Genomic DNA, 13,531 nt, shown 5'->3' with positions numbered 1-13,531 from the left:
GCCTCCTGGTGAGATAGGAGGCTTGGGATGGTCCTAAGGCTGCTGAGAAAGAGCAGTGTTAGAGAGCAAACAGGTCCTGCGAGACAGGCTCTGCTGTGGGTGCGCAGAGCTCGTGTGGGGCAGAGGGGGACAGGCGGCAGGGCCCTCCCTCTCCCTTCATAGCAGAATCACCAGTGGGCACCACTGCCTCAAATTAAGACTTGCCATTGCTTGTTTAACGCAGCTGCATAGTTGTCTTTTTTTAATTGGCTCTGAGTTGGTGGGTTTTTTTCTCTTTTTTTTTTTCGTCAACTGTTTTTTTTATTAGCTATCTGATGTTTTGGAACCCTGTTGCACAAATGTGACGTATGCTAGAGAATTAAACAAAAACACGCGTTTTTATGACCTCTGAGACAGTTTTCCGTAAGAATTGGGGTTTTTAGGATCACATTTCTTTTCTTACACGCTTGCAGGTTGGGGAAAGCAGAGAAGCATTGATGCATTTTACTTTAATAAAAGGACCTGAACTAAGATGTTTTTGAACTCATTCCATAGTACAATTTTAATGCTGTAGAAATTTTTGAAACTGTAGCTTTGTCTGTCTCCAAAGTCTTCAAACTAATGTAACAGTTGTCTTCTAGTAGTAGAAATAAATGAGATTAACTGTACCAATATATTTAAATGTCATGGAAAAATATGGATGACTAGCAAGAAACCATATGGTTAGAAAAGCACTGTGAATTAGGTGCATTTTCCCCTGCTATACAACTCATCTACTTCAATTACAGCAATATACAAAACTCCTAATTAAGAATCTGCTGTGCTAATTAGTTGTCAAACTTATCTTGGTACTTCTGTGTAAAGTTCTCAGAGTGCATTAAAATGTCTTATAGACCTCAAGCTAGGTGTGAAAATGGTATGATAAACACAAACCGCGTGGTAAACAGGATACGTATTAATTTTGTTGGTTTTGTTCCATAATTCCTTGCAATGGAGCAAGCTTGAGGACAAAAGAGAAGGTTGAGATATCTTAATATATTATTAGTGCATGTGTTCTTGCAGGACACAGTACTTCTTGCTTTGACCACTGGTGAAGCAGGTGGCAATGTTAAGAATTGAGTCTTCCACGTAAACTGCAGATGCTGTGGAAGTAGAGTTTTCTCCAGGTAGTTGAGGGATATTTCCACAGTCTTAACGCGGGAAGACAGGCTCACAAAGGACGTAACTGCACCATAATTTCTGAATGTGTTTATTAGGATTTGCAACATCTGATTAGGTTAGGAGTTCAAATTCCACTGTGTTCACTGGACTACCTGATTTGCGGTGGTTTGTGTTCATTGCTGTATATCCAACTATTTTGATAAATCTGATGTAGTCTTGTTTCTAGTGTAATAAGGTTCAAATAATTATTTTAAGGATGATGCCAGAAATCCTACTAGCTTTTTTTGCTCTTTCTTTCTACCACAAAATATCTGCAACTAAAATATGAAATCAACTTCTTTAAGCAAGACACAAGTTCTGTAAGGCTCTCTTAAAAGATTCCTTGTGTGATTAGATTTTATTCTTTGATTTTTAGCACAGAGGCAATAGAAAGAAGTTAATGAACTTGCACATAACATATAAAAAAATGTCTGGCCATTCCTTACCATGTAGATTCTCACCTTTAACTATTTTTTGTGTCTCAAAAATATTGTCTTCAGTAGGAAAAGTTGTCCAGCGTACTCTGATTTTGCATGAAAAACCTTGTCGTCTTTGCAAGGGAGATATCTTCAAAAAAAAACCATTTAAAACTACAGGTACCTTAAGAATGTTGCACTTTAATCATGTAAATTGACTCTCCCTCCCCCCCCACCCACAATATTACACCTAGCATAGCAGTTGACATAAAAAAGAGCTTAGCTACTTTCAGACAGAGCTTGTACAAACTAAAGAGTTCTGATACGACTCTCATTGGTGAAAAGTTGATTTGGGTCATCTATAGACAACGTCGCTTCTCGTGCATGAAAGGATTATTTTGACATCATGTCAAATCAGAATTGTGAAAGAAAAGTTCGTGTATGTGAGTAGTGCATATGACTACAACTTGGTCATAATGTCAGGAATAAGTTAACCCTTCTCTAGTGGGCTGGTTGGTAGTAGTGACTTGGTAGGCCTCGTTTTTATATTTAGTGATACTTCCCTCCTTCCCTTTACGTTGGAAATTTTTTAAAAACAAAGTAACATGTGGCCTTAGAATTTTAAAAAGAATAAAAATAAAAATCCTGATTATTCTGACTGAAAGCTTACTCTTCACCTGTTTCACACGAATACCAAACCATCAAGCTGGAAACCTGGGTTTTGTTATTCCCTTGTGGCCTACTTTAAGCTTCAGATCAAAAGTACTTTGTGAGTGTGTGCGTGTGTGGGTGGGTTTTTTTTTTGTTTGTTTTGTTACTGGTTTTACAATTAATTTTGGAGCAGTGATGCATCCTTCTCTCTTCGTTACTTTTTGTCCCCGCTTCCTCCTTGACGTGACATGCAAGCGTTGCTTCTCGTGCCGCTGAACAGGAGCGGGGAGGGTTTGTGACTGGGAGCCTGGCCCCAGTGCTCTAGAAGAGCTCCTCAGTAACGGGCTTACAGCCCAAGTTGACCTGTGCGCTTAAACAGAACTGTTTAGCAGCAGCAATTTTATATTTTTTATATATATATATATATATATTTGTACCCAAGCCTGGAGGGAGGAGAAGCCAGAATTTTCACCTCCAATGAAGGTGAGTTGGTTTGCCAGGAGCAGCACTGGTGAAGTGAGGAGGTGCTTAGAGCAGATCAGGCGTTTCGTCTTGGTAGGGAGTTAGGCTTTCCTAGGGTCTTTCCAGCCGTGAAGCTTTAATGCTTCCACGCAGCCTGTGGGGAGGAGAAGACAGCATTCCAGAAAAACCATCTGTGCCCCAAAAGAAACAAAAGGGTTTCTGTTATTTTAGGCCATGTACTGCATTTTAGAACATACCTCTGAGCCAGGAAAGAAATAAGAGTGTTCCTGAGAACCACCCAATGGGTGGATGTACAGATGTTAGATGAAAGACAAGGAAGGTGGAATCTGAAAGTGCAAATATTTTCATCAAATCAAGCCAAAAGAGAATTCTCCTTTCTCTTGTGTTCTGCTTTTGATCATGTTTTTGAAGAGTGGAATTACAGAATAAAGGGAAAAGTAATTAGGAAGCTGTGAACCTAGAACCTGCCCATTTAACTATTGTCCTTGCCTACTGCTTAAAAATATACCAAAAAAAAATAGTAGTAGTATTGCAGAGTTATTTTGGCAGAGAGATGTGATAATCCTGAAGAGGCTTTTGTTCTGAAAACTTAAAAAAAAATAGTTTTAACGTTTTTCTTAACATATTTTATTTTGAAGAAGCAATCCCTTCATAGGTGGATGTCTCTCATGAGAACTCAGATGAAGTTCCACGCTATTGCTGAAGGTTTTAAGAACTGAATTGTGTCACTCAGTTCTTACAGTAAAGATATTCCTGGAGTTAGAGGTTTGCAATTCATTCCTTCACAATGTTTTTTATTTTAATGATTAAAAAAAAAAAGTTGTCTTCTGTATGGCTGATTTCCTTTCAGCTTCCAGCTTTGTTTTTGTTCAGCTGAAGAATTAATGGGCACTTATTTGTGGGCGCTTTGGTGCCATCCTTCCTGGGGGCTGCTGATGTCTCTTAAAAGGAGGGGAGTTACCACCTCCCCCCTGCAGAAGTGAACCACGTACCTTGCTGTGGTTTCAGGCAGTACTGTCAGTATAACTTACCTGGGAGGTATTTCCAATGTTTTACACTGTCCTGTCAACTGTTGAGCTACTCACCGCTGTGCTTTCCTTTCAAAAGGCGGTTTGGGAGGTTTTGGGGCTCTGCCGCGTTTCCGCGAGGCGCTCGGTTCCTGCTCTGCGAGGGTCTGAGCTGGGGTGTTGGGCAGATGTTGGGAAGCTCCAGTTCCCGCTCCAGCCATGGGCTCTCCCACCGCCTGCTCCGGAGCAAACCTGGCACCGCGCTGGCCAGGCTCGCAGAATCGGCATCGCTTCCCCGCAACCTGCACCTTTTTGTAGAGCAGTGTCACTGCATTGCCTTCTAAGCAAATACTTAAAACTTGGAGTTTCTGCCTCCTATGAAGGAAATATTTCTGGTTTTACTTCTTCAGTTTTAAAAACTTTTTTTTTAACATTTCAGTGCATTACTGCTTCTAATTTTCTACTTATGAAAAAGGAGGAGAGATGTGTCTGTGCGGCAAAATGAAAGATTTGTGCATGGTAACTCCCTTCCTGCTGGCAGATTTTTCCTGATTTGGTATGCTCGTGTGGTCTGTGACTGGGATGTAAAAGGGGAAAACAAAGGCAAACTGAAAATTATAATTGTGCACAGCAATGACCTGTGCACAGCAAAACCTGATGCTTGCTCTTGAATACATTGATTCAACAGGTAAGGCATCTCATCTGCCCTGGAGCCACCTGTGGTTTCTAATGTTGCTAGAAAATCAGTATAAGCCACCAAAGATCTTAATTGTGATCCAAATTCATCCTTCTTTTAGTCTTGGAGAGGTTCAGATTCATGGTACAAATGAAATACTGTAGCCATGAGCCTGATTGTGCCAGTAGTTCATTTTGGGTGTATTATTTCTCTCTCTCTCTCTCTCTCTCTCTCTCTCTTTTTTTTTTTTTTTTTTTTTTTTTTTTTTAACATGAGATTCAAAGACAGAGAGTTATTGGCAGTCCGTTACTTCATTAATAAGTGTGCTAATCAAATTATACCTTAACATAACTTGCTTAATGTAACCATGAAATGTCTTATGCCTAACCATGCAAATGGAAAAGAACCGATGCCTATGATGGAGTTTCCCCTTATGGATTTGTATTGACCTTCCCATGATAAAAACAATGTTTATATCTTTGTTCTAGTTCTGTAATCAGGAAATATTATTCATACATTATAGATGACAGATAGAAAAGTGACCTGTGATTTCCACTCGATTCTCTAGACAATCTTGCTATAATGAAGAAATGAATGTTTCCTTTGAGTTTTAATTTTGAAAGTCTTCCAGAAGACATTCTCCTTTCCCTGAGCCTTACTAAGATTGTTTGCTAGGTTGCTTGGGAAGACTTTTTATATCTTTATTTATTTTTATAAATTGCATATGTTATGTTTTACGTGGGGGCCTCTGAGAGATGCTATGCTTAAATGCAACCAAAAGCAATTTTTGAGGAAGTTCACAGTTCAGCTCCAGCCTTGCAGTGAACATCCCACATATTTAAAGTTTATTGCGATTTTAAATACCATTTAAAAACAGTGTAGGTTTTTAACTTACCATAATAAAAACTTACACAAGGAGAAAACAAAACAATATGTTCCATGAGCAGCGTGATTCATGGCTTGTAGATTTGTCCCTCGTCCCCTGAATCCCTGAACACTTGTGCTATGCAAAGAATCAGGTGGGCTGCAGCTCTAGACCAGGTTGCTGTTGAGAGACTTCTGCTTTGTTATTTGGTGCCTGCAAAGCAGTTTATTTGCAAAGTTCTGCCTCTGGTTGAGCAAGTTCATGGATGGTACTGGCTGCTTTGAGACTTGTCCTTGTCCTGCTGCTGCCACTTTCGACAACAGGGTAGAAAACAACAGCAACAAAAGATGTGGGTGGGTAAGAAGATGAAAAACTCCTGTATTTCCCATAACCCTGATTCTTTTAGGAAGTCAAACTAAGTAGTCTATCAATTTAGCATAATTTTTGCCAACTAAAATGCAAAAGTGGTGTTTTTTTTTTCCTATTCATGGTTTAGATGCTGGTACATTTTCATTTCTGATTTATTATCAGAACTTTAGGGAACTGTAGAAGTGAGGTTGCAGGTGGGCAAGATGCTTGAGTTTGGTACCTGTGGCAGGGGAAAAAAGCAAAACAAAATATTCTAAGCTACTGCTTTCTCCCTTGCTTCCAGTTTGGCGCCTTAAGTGGATCAAATGATAGAAGAGCATTTGTACCTTTAAGTGGCTACTGCAAAAGTCACTGACTTGCTTAGAAGATTAAAGCCTTGAATGCTCGCTTGGAAAAATGCACTGTTCATGTTTAGTGATTATGTAGATAGGCACAGGGGCCTAAGTTGCAGGTCATTTTCTAAAAACTAGACTCTCTCTCTCTCTCTCTATATATATATATTTAAAGTTCTGCTCCTCTCTTTCACTACCAGCTTCGTAAAATAAGAGGAAAAATAGAATTCTGTAATCTGTACTGGTACAGGTATTTGATTTCCCTAAAACTCAGATGTTACAACACTATTTGAGCTGCATGGCTGGCTTGCTAGAGCAGTGTTTCCATATGCAGACGTCGGGATTGTGAACTTTTACTGGGAAGGTTGTTTGCTTTACGCCTCTGCAGAAACCAGTCTTGCAGGCCTTGATGAAATCTTGCCTGCTTCTCTGTAGTTTTTTCTGGAGCTCAGCCTATAGCAATGGCAACAGAATTCATTCCTGACAAAGCCAATGTTACTTACAGAAATAGGAGCCCTAGGAAATGTCCGAGGGCTGCATATGGAATAATATGTTTGACTATAAAGATGTCACAGTTAATGCACTCCATTTTGAAGACAGGTTATTTCTTTGACAAAGCAGTGGAAACAGCTTTATTAAAAATAGAGCTTCTGAGAAGAGCATCAGGAGCCTCTGATAAATCTTTGGTCACAGCTGGTTGATGAGGTGGCCGGAGAGCTGCTGGTTCCCAGTGGGGTCTGGCTTTTTGTTAAAGGAAAATGCGAATGTTTCTGCCTGGCTGTGCTGGTAAACACAGCACAGGGTTAAAGGTTGGTTTTGTGTTCAAAAGGAAGATGCTGCATTGTGTAAAAGTTGTTGTTATAGCTTCCTCTTACCCACTTGGCAGTGGTTTCCAAATAATTTTTTTTTAATGGTTGCAGGCACTGCTCAGCTCAGACATGTGATGCTCCAAGAGATGCCACTGATTATACTGACTGGATCTTTAAAATACCTATAATTTTGATTTCATTAAAAAAAAAAAAGAGGGACAATCTTAAATTAACCATTAAAACCTCTTAATGCTGAGAAAGCATTTTGTAAGTGAAGTATTTTAATCTGGTAACTATGTTTATTTTTTTTCTCTGACTCCTGAAGAGTTGAATGTGGTTACAAAGACACTGGGTGCAAAATTCCAGTGAATGGAATAATATACAAATCATGCTAATATGCTTAGAAAAACTCTTGTTTCTTTATGATAACCAATGTAATTTCAAATAATAAAAGTATTATGCCACATAACCTAGTATTTAGAGTGCACCATGAATAAAGCAAAGTACCTAAGAGTATTTTAATGTGATAATATAGCTGCGGGATTTAAATACCTGCTTGCTGCTGTTCCTTTAGGGTAATCATTTTATATAAATATAAATATATTTTAACTAGCTCTTTAATTTAATACATTAATATCTCCACTAGATGTATGTGTAGATGTATGTGTACAGTCAAGACCGGATAAACACATAGTAAGATTTTTATATAACAGTGATTTCTGATAACGGCATTTTGTATGTGAAAATGTTTTTGTTGCTCTCCATTTCTCAATCATCTTTAAAGAGCTCAGCAGCAAATCTAAACCATAATGTAATTATGATAAATGGCATTTTGATTTCATAATAAGGACAATCTTTGAGTGCTTGCGGTTGTTTATATACTCTGGCTTCAATCAGAAACCCTTCCATTTCCATATGGATAAACGGCAGACAAAATAATTTCCGTTGGATCAGCTCTCCCAATGCCCAGTCTGTATGTGTTGAATCTCACGTTGTCCCTTGAAAGCAGAAGGGGATTTGAAGTGAAACGGCCAGATTTGGGGAGCGATTCCAGCAGCTCGCTGGCTTCCAGGAGATGGCACTGCACTCCCGCTGACAGCGGCCGCGGCGCCACAGGCCGCTCCGCTCCTGCTCACCGGACGCTCCTCTGCCAGCTGAGCAGGGGTTGCCACCATTTCCAGGCCAGCCTTCCAAGAGATTTCCCTGGCGCCTGGGAAGTGGGGTGTTTCTTTAAAACCCTCTTGGTCCAGTAGGTTTCTCACCTGTCTGCGTCCTTGTCTCTTGCTGCGGTGATCCTCTGCTGTGTGTTTTTCAGTTAAGTACCTGGAGAGACCCTCGAGTTCAGTTTTGAGGAAAACTGTCCCGCAGTATGGACAGTGACTCACTGAAATGGCAGGTTTTTGTAGCGTACGTCCATATTTTTTATGTTTTGTTAATTGTTTCCCTCTTCCATGCTTTTAGTAGGCAATTGGAAAGAGAGGGGTGGCCCTCAGCACAGGAGGCCCAACAAGCTTCAGAGCTTGGAAATAAGACTCTGTTCAGGCAGGTGCATTTACACCAGGTGCAGTTAGAAAAAAATGTATTCGTTTCTTACCTGAAAGTGCCAAAATTGAGTTGTTTTGGTAACAAAGCAACTGGCTTCCTTTTCATGTCCAGTGTTTTATATTAAAAAAAAAAAAAGACTTACCTTATCAAATTATTTCTCCTCTTAATTATCATACCTTCTGAGAGCTCTTCTAATAAGCTAGACTACCCCTAGAATTTGTCTATATTTTTGAAAAGTCTGTCCAGTCGCCCTCCAGCAGCTGTGAACTGGGGAGGCTGGAGAGGAGGCCCAAGGCCCCAAGCCCACTGTGGGCTTGAGCAGTGCCTGAAGCCCGTCGTTGGTGCCAGCTCTCCTTTTCAACCCCTGCTCTGTAACACAGCATCACTGGGGATCCAGCTCCTTTCTCTCCTTTTTAGCTAGTGCTGCATTTCCAGTCTCATCAGAGCAAGAAGGCTTTAAATAGACTGCCCATGCCTTTTGCCTTGCTGAGGAGCACGTTCTTTCCCAGAATGTAGATCGTGTTGTGTGGGCTTGTGAAGAAAGCAGAGCAGCACATATCTAACCTGAGCTTCAGGGAAATCAAAGACAAGGCCCAGCTGTGAATAAACTGATACCAACCTGATGACTTCCTGCCTTGGTCCTGGAGCAGGCTGGGATGCTTCCTCATGGGAAGCTTCACCATTAGCTTCCCAAACACTTGAAGGGGTTTGTTACTTTGCTTGGAATAGAAAGACACATCCCTGAAGGACAGGTTTGATGAGCTGAAGTAGAGTCTCATTTTGTTGCTCATCCAGCTCCAGCTTCAAACAAATGTGCAAGTAGGTGTAGCCCTTCCAAATAGATGGTTCATGAGTTGTTGCAACATTTTCAGCCAGAATTTGGCCTGTGTTGTCAGCTCCACATAGGCAATCTCCTCCAAATTAAATCATCTAAATTCAGAGGATTAGGCAACAGGCTCAGCATGAGAATTGGGCAGATTGCTCCTACTACACTGCTGGAGATCTACTCAGAGTTCAAAGAGAGGTTCAGCAAAGTGTGCACCTATGGCTCAATTCAAGTGCTTAAGTACTGTCTATGTAACCATCTACTGTAACTTGACATGGTTGTAGACCTTCACGTGGAGCTTGCCAAGGCGGTATTATGAACTGTTTGCACCCAGCTGGTCTAGTAGCTGGAAATCAGGCAGGCAGGACATCTCTGAATGCACTTGATGCATAGGTTTAAGCCACCAAATTGTTCTCTAGACTGCACTGACCAAACCTCTGCTGAGCACAATGACAGCAAAGGCAACTAAGTTAGGTGCATGAGTTCTGGGTGGTGTCCCAACTTGCCCTGAGCTGTGCAATTTGAAGATCTCTTCAGATCTTCACTGGGAATTGTGCCCATCTCTCTAGGACAATCATCAGTTACCAGTTTCAGTTCTGAATGCTTATTTCCTTATGGGAATATAAATGCTGCTGTTTGAGCAAAGAGCGCTGACATTACCAGCTAACAGACACTGCCCGGTGACCCTCTGCTCTGGATATTGTCATCCAAAAGAAAACATGTTGCTTGCAGTTCTTGGGTACGTGTGGTCTACCCACATGTGTGGTTGACTCACTACCTACATGACGTAGGTCATTTCCTACGCCTCCTTCTTCTCTCTCTCTTGTTTTTGTTGTCTGTACTATTCTTACGGATTTAAGGTAGAGGAAACTTGTTCTTGAAGTGTGCCATTATGCATGAAATCATGGTATGTGCAAATACTACATATGAAATATTTATATTGTTATAATGAAATCAACATTCAGAACTGAAGTTGATGACTTGATAAGGAAATTCAAGGAGAAAACTACTTCAGAATGCAACCAAAATGTAGAATTTATTTGCTGGAAAAGCTTTTGAAGATGATGCTGCCTGCGATTGAATTATGTGTTCTGTATGCAGAGCCCAGTCTCTATGAAATGTTTGCTTGGGATCTAAATGTAGCAAAGCTCAGTCAGTGTTCACCTGCCCAAACACCAAGGCAGAAGAACTGCTGAAGAAAACTGCAGTCTTGGCAGTAATTTATAAACTTAAGGAGTATGTGACAAAAAAGAAAAGGAAAAATAGTACTTGTACACATTTAAAAACTAAAATTACAAAATGCAATATCAGGCTGTCCTACCAGCTGCACGTGACAATTGATTTAAGTGGCTGTTAACACAGTATTTTTGCCAGTATGTAGTTTCAACTACAAGTTTTAAATTCAACCTGGTTTTGAAAGGTAAGGCATCCAGCTGTAATGAAGTTAAGATTCTTGATGTGATTTTTGATGTGTCAAGGCTGACTTTTACAGCACTGAGTAAAATGCCAAGTAAACCATTGCTGGAACTGTACTGGTTCTAAGATAACAATGACAACAAAATGCTTCAAAACACATCTTTTCTTCTCATGCATGTCATGTCTCTAAATATCACCTTCTTATCAGAAACATCTAAAATTTTACTGAACTAAACACAGATGAAAATGAACGGTCTGGGCACCAGGCTCTATTAATTGCTGCCATCCTAGCTCTGCTTCCCAGCCTGGTCACCCTCACTGCCCCGCTTCACATGTGAACTACATGGGATTGACTGGAACATCTTCGGACTTCAGATAATTCAAAAGCAAAATATATATATATTTTTAAATATTCACACAGTCACAGAATCCGAGAATGGTTGAAGCTGGAAAGGACCTCTAGAGACCATATAATCCAACCGCCTGTTCAATCAGGGACACCCAGAACATGTGGCACAGAGTCACATCCAGGCAGGTTTTGAAGATCTCCATATTCATTAGTTATCTGGTCCCTACTTATTGTGGAGCAAATCTTGATTTATTAGCAGATGTGTAATGCATCTATGATAAAAAAGCTTATAAATCTACAGGGATGCCATAAAAATGTTGTGCTTGAATGCTCTCACATAGCAAGGACCGAACAGGCTGTTTGAGCACTGAACAGGCATTTCAAATGAGCACTGAAAGAACATTTTCAGGCTTCAAATGCATCCTTTCATTGCAACCAGTATGACAGGGCTAACATATGCAGAATATGCATAATAGGTTTATTTTAAAAACTTGTGCCTAATGGCAATGCAAAAACTAAAACAACCCAAAACTCTCACCAAGTTTGTGTGCTGCTAAAGGTAAACGGGAAGAAAATCTACTTGAGGTTTTTATTCTTTTCTAATAACTAAAATCAACTTTAAAACAGTTTGGGCTGATAACCTGTGGCAACAGTTGAATGCAGTTCAACTGCAAGAACAGAAGGGAACAAGAATAAAGGCTGTTTTGACTGCATGTTTACAGGTTCCCTGCTCCTTTCATCCAGGAGCACCGGCTTGCTATAATGGATCAAACAAGAGGGTTATTTTATGGTTATGCTCTCTAACAGCACCAGCATTACAGGTGCTAGAGAAAATCTTGGCCACTATAGTGGCCAGGAGGTTACATTGCATCATTACAGCCAAGATGGGCCTCATTTTGCAGCCTGAACTGCAGTTTCCTAGATGTAAGCGAGCGCTCAGCTCGCACTCTCGCGGGCTCTTCGTTGCCGATGCGCACTCTAGGGAAGAGCCGAGCACAAAAGCCTGCTTACCCTGTGCATGATCCTATGCATTTCTCCAGGTAGCAAAAAAATCTAACTTAAAAAGTATAAAAAAGTCAATTATTAATGACAGGTATTATCAGATTTTGCTTTTACTGTAGTGTGCCTCAGCGTGGCCGCAGAGGTTTATGCAAGATATATATTAATGGACAACAAAAGAGCTTAACACCTTGTGAAACACTGTGGTGTCAGTTATTTCTCAGCATCATCATTTTCCACATTGCCTTGCACTTTGTAAATCAATTGTTTGCTTTGCCCTCAGAGCAGTTACAGGAACCGTGCAAGCTGGAAACAAAAATGTTGTTCCCCATCTCTGTCCGGTAGAGGTTATCGTGAGCCGTTACTGCAAATCCGAGTGACTTCATCAGCTGCACAGCAGTGACTCAATACCAGAGGTTATCTTTTAAAGGGAAGGAAGTTTCTCCTGAATTAGGGAGTAAGTAACTGTCAGAAGAGAGGCAGCTGTAGAAAAACAGACAAGGAAGCTGCGTGGAGCTGCTATGGAGACATAGAAAAGTGGTTTGAGGGCTTTAATAAATTCACGGATTTGGCTGTGGGGAACTGAAATAGGATGCTTTCTGATGCAAAGCCAGGTTTGTGGAAAGAGGCAGTATTTTACTAGACCCACCAAGACAACATGGGACAAAGAGAAGTTTTTGAGTGCATAGACCCTCCTTTTTTTCAGAAACGGCCTTAAAGCTAAGCAGCATTTGAGGAGAGTTACTCTGAGTGCCATTACACCAGTTGGGCACGTAAACTGAGAAAAAAATATGCCGTTCATGCCTGTAGAGCAGAGTAGGGGAGGAGCAAAAGAAGAGGTCAAAGCTGTCTGTGAGGAACAGAGAAAGACCCACAGGTTTCCTGAGGATTTAGTTGTGCACCTGGGAGACTGAGAGGTTGAGATGTGCCCTGAGATCCCTGCCTGTGGAGGTGGCGGTTTTGGCTACCCCACTGGAGGCACTGGCAGGATAAGTCTTAAATCTCCAAAGGCTGCAGAAATACCAAGTCGCAGGGACATCACCGCTCATGAGACTTTGTGTTATGGAATTAGAACTTTTGGCAGAAGATGCAGACTACAAAGCTCCTTGTGTGCTTAGGTCTGCAAGAGGTACGTCCCCATAGAGCGGGTATTCAGCCCTGATTTATAGCCACATTTCCACAGAATCACCAAATGACTGAGTCTGGGAGAGACCTCTGGAGATCATCTAGTCCAATCCTGCTGCTTAAGCAGAGTCAGATACAGCAGGTTGTTCAGAGCTGTGTCCAGGCAGGTTTTGAGTATCTCCAAAGATGGAGACTCTACAACCTTTCTGGGCAACTACTTCAGCGTTCAGGCACCAGCGATAAACAAACAAAGCACAAAAAGAAGCACTGAAGCAGTTTGACTTTTTTTTTTTTTTTTTTTACATCGAGTACTTGTGCACATTGCTGAGATAACCCCTGAGCTTTCTCTTCTGCAGTCTGAACAGGTCACCTCTCTCAGCGTCTCCTCACCTGTCAGATGCTCCAAGCCCTTAGTCACCTTCGACAGGGCCCTTCACTGGACCTGCTCCAGTAGGTCCATGCCTCTCTCATACTGGGTAGCCAC

The sequence above is a fragment of the Tinamus guttatus genome, unplaced genomic scaffold, assembly GCF_059628265.1.
Source record: "Tinamus guttatus ecotype Peru unplaced genomic scaffold, ASM5962826v1 Tinamus_guttatus_pri_ptg000171l, whole genome shotgun sequence".
In the NCBI taxonomy this organism is placed as follows: Eukaryota; Metazoa; Chordata; class Aves; order Tinamiformes; family Tinamidae; genus Tinamus; species Tinamus guttatus.
This window is presented reverse-complemented; position numbering follows the sequence as displayed.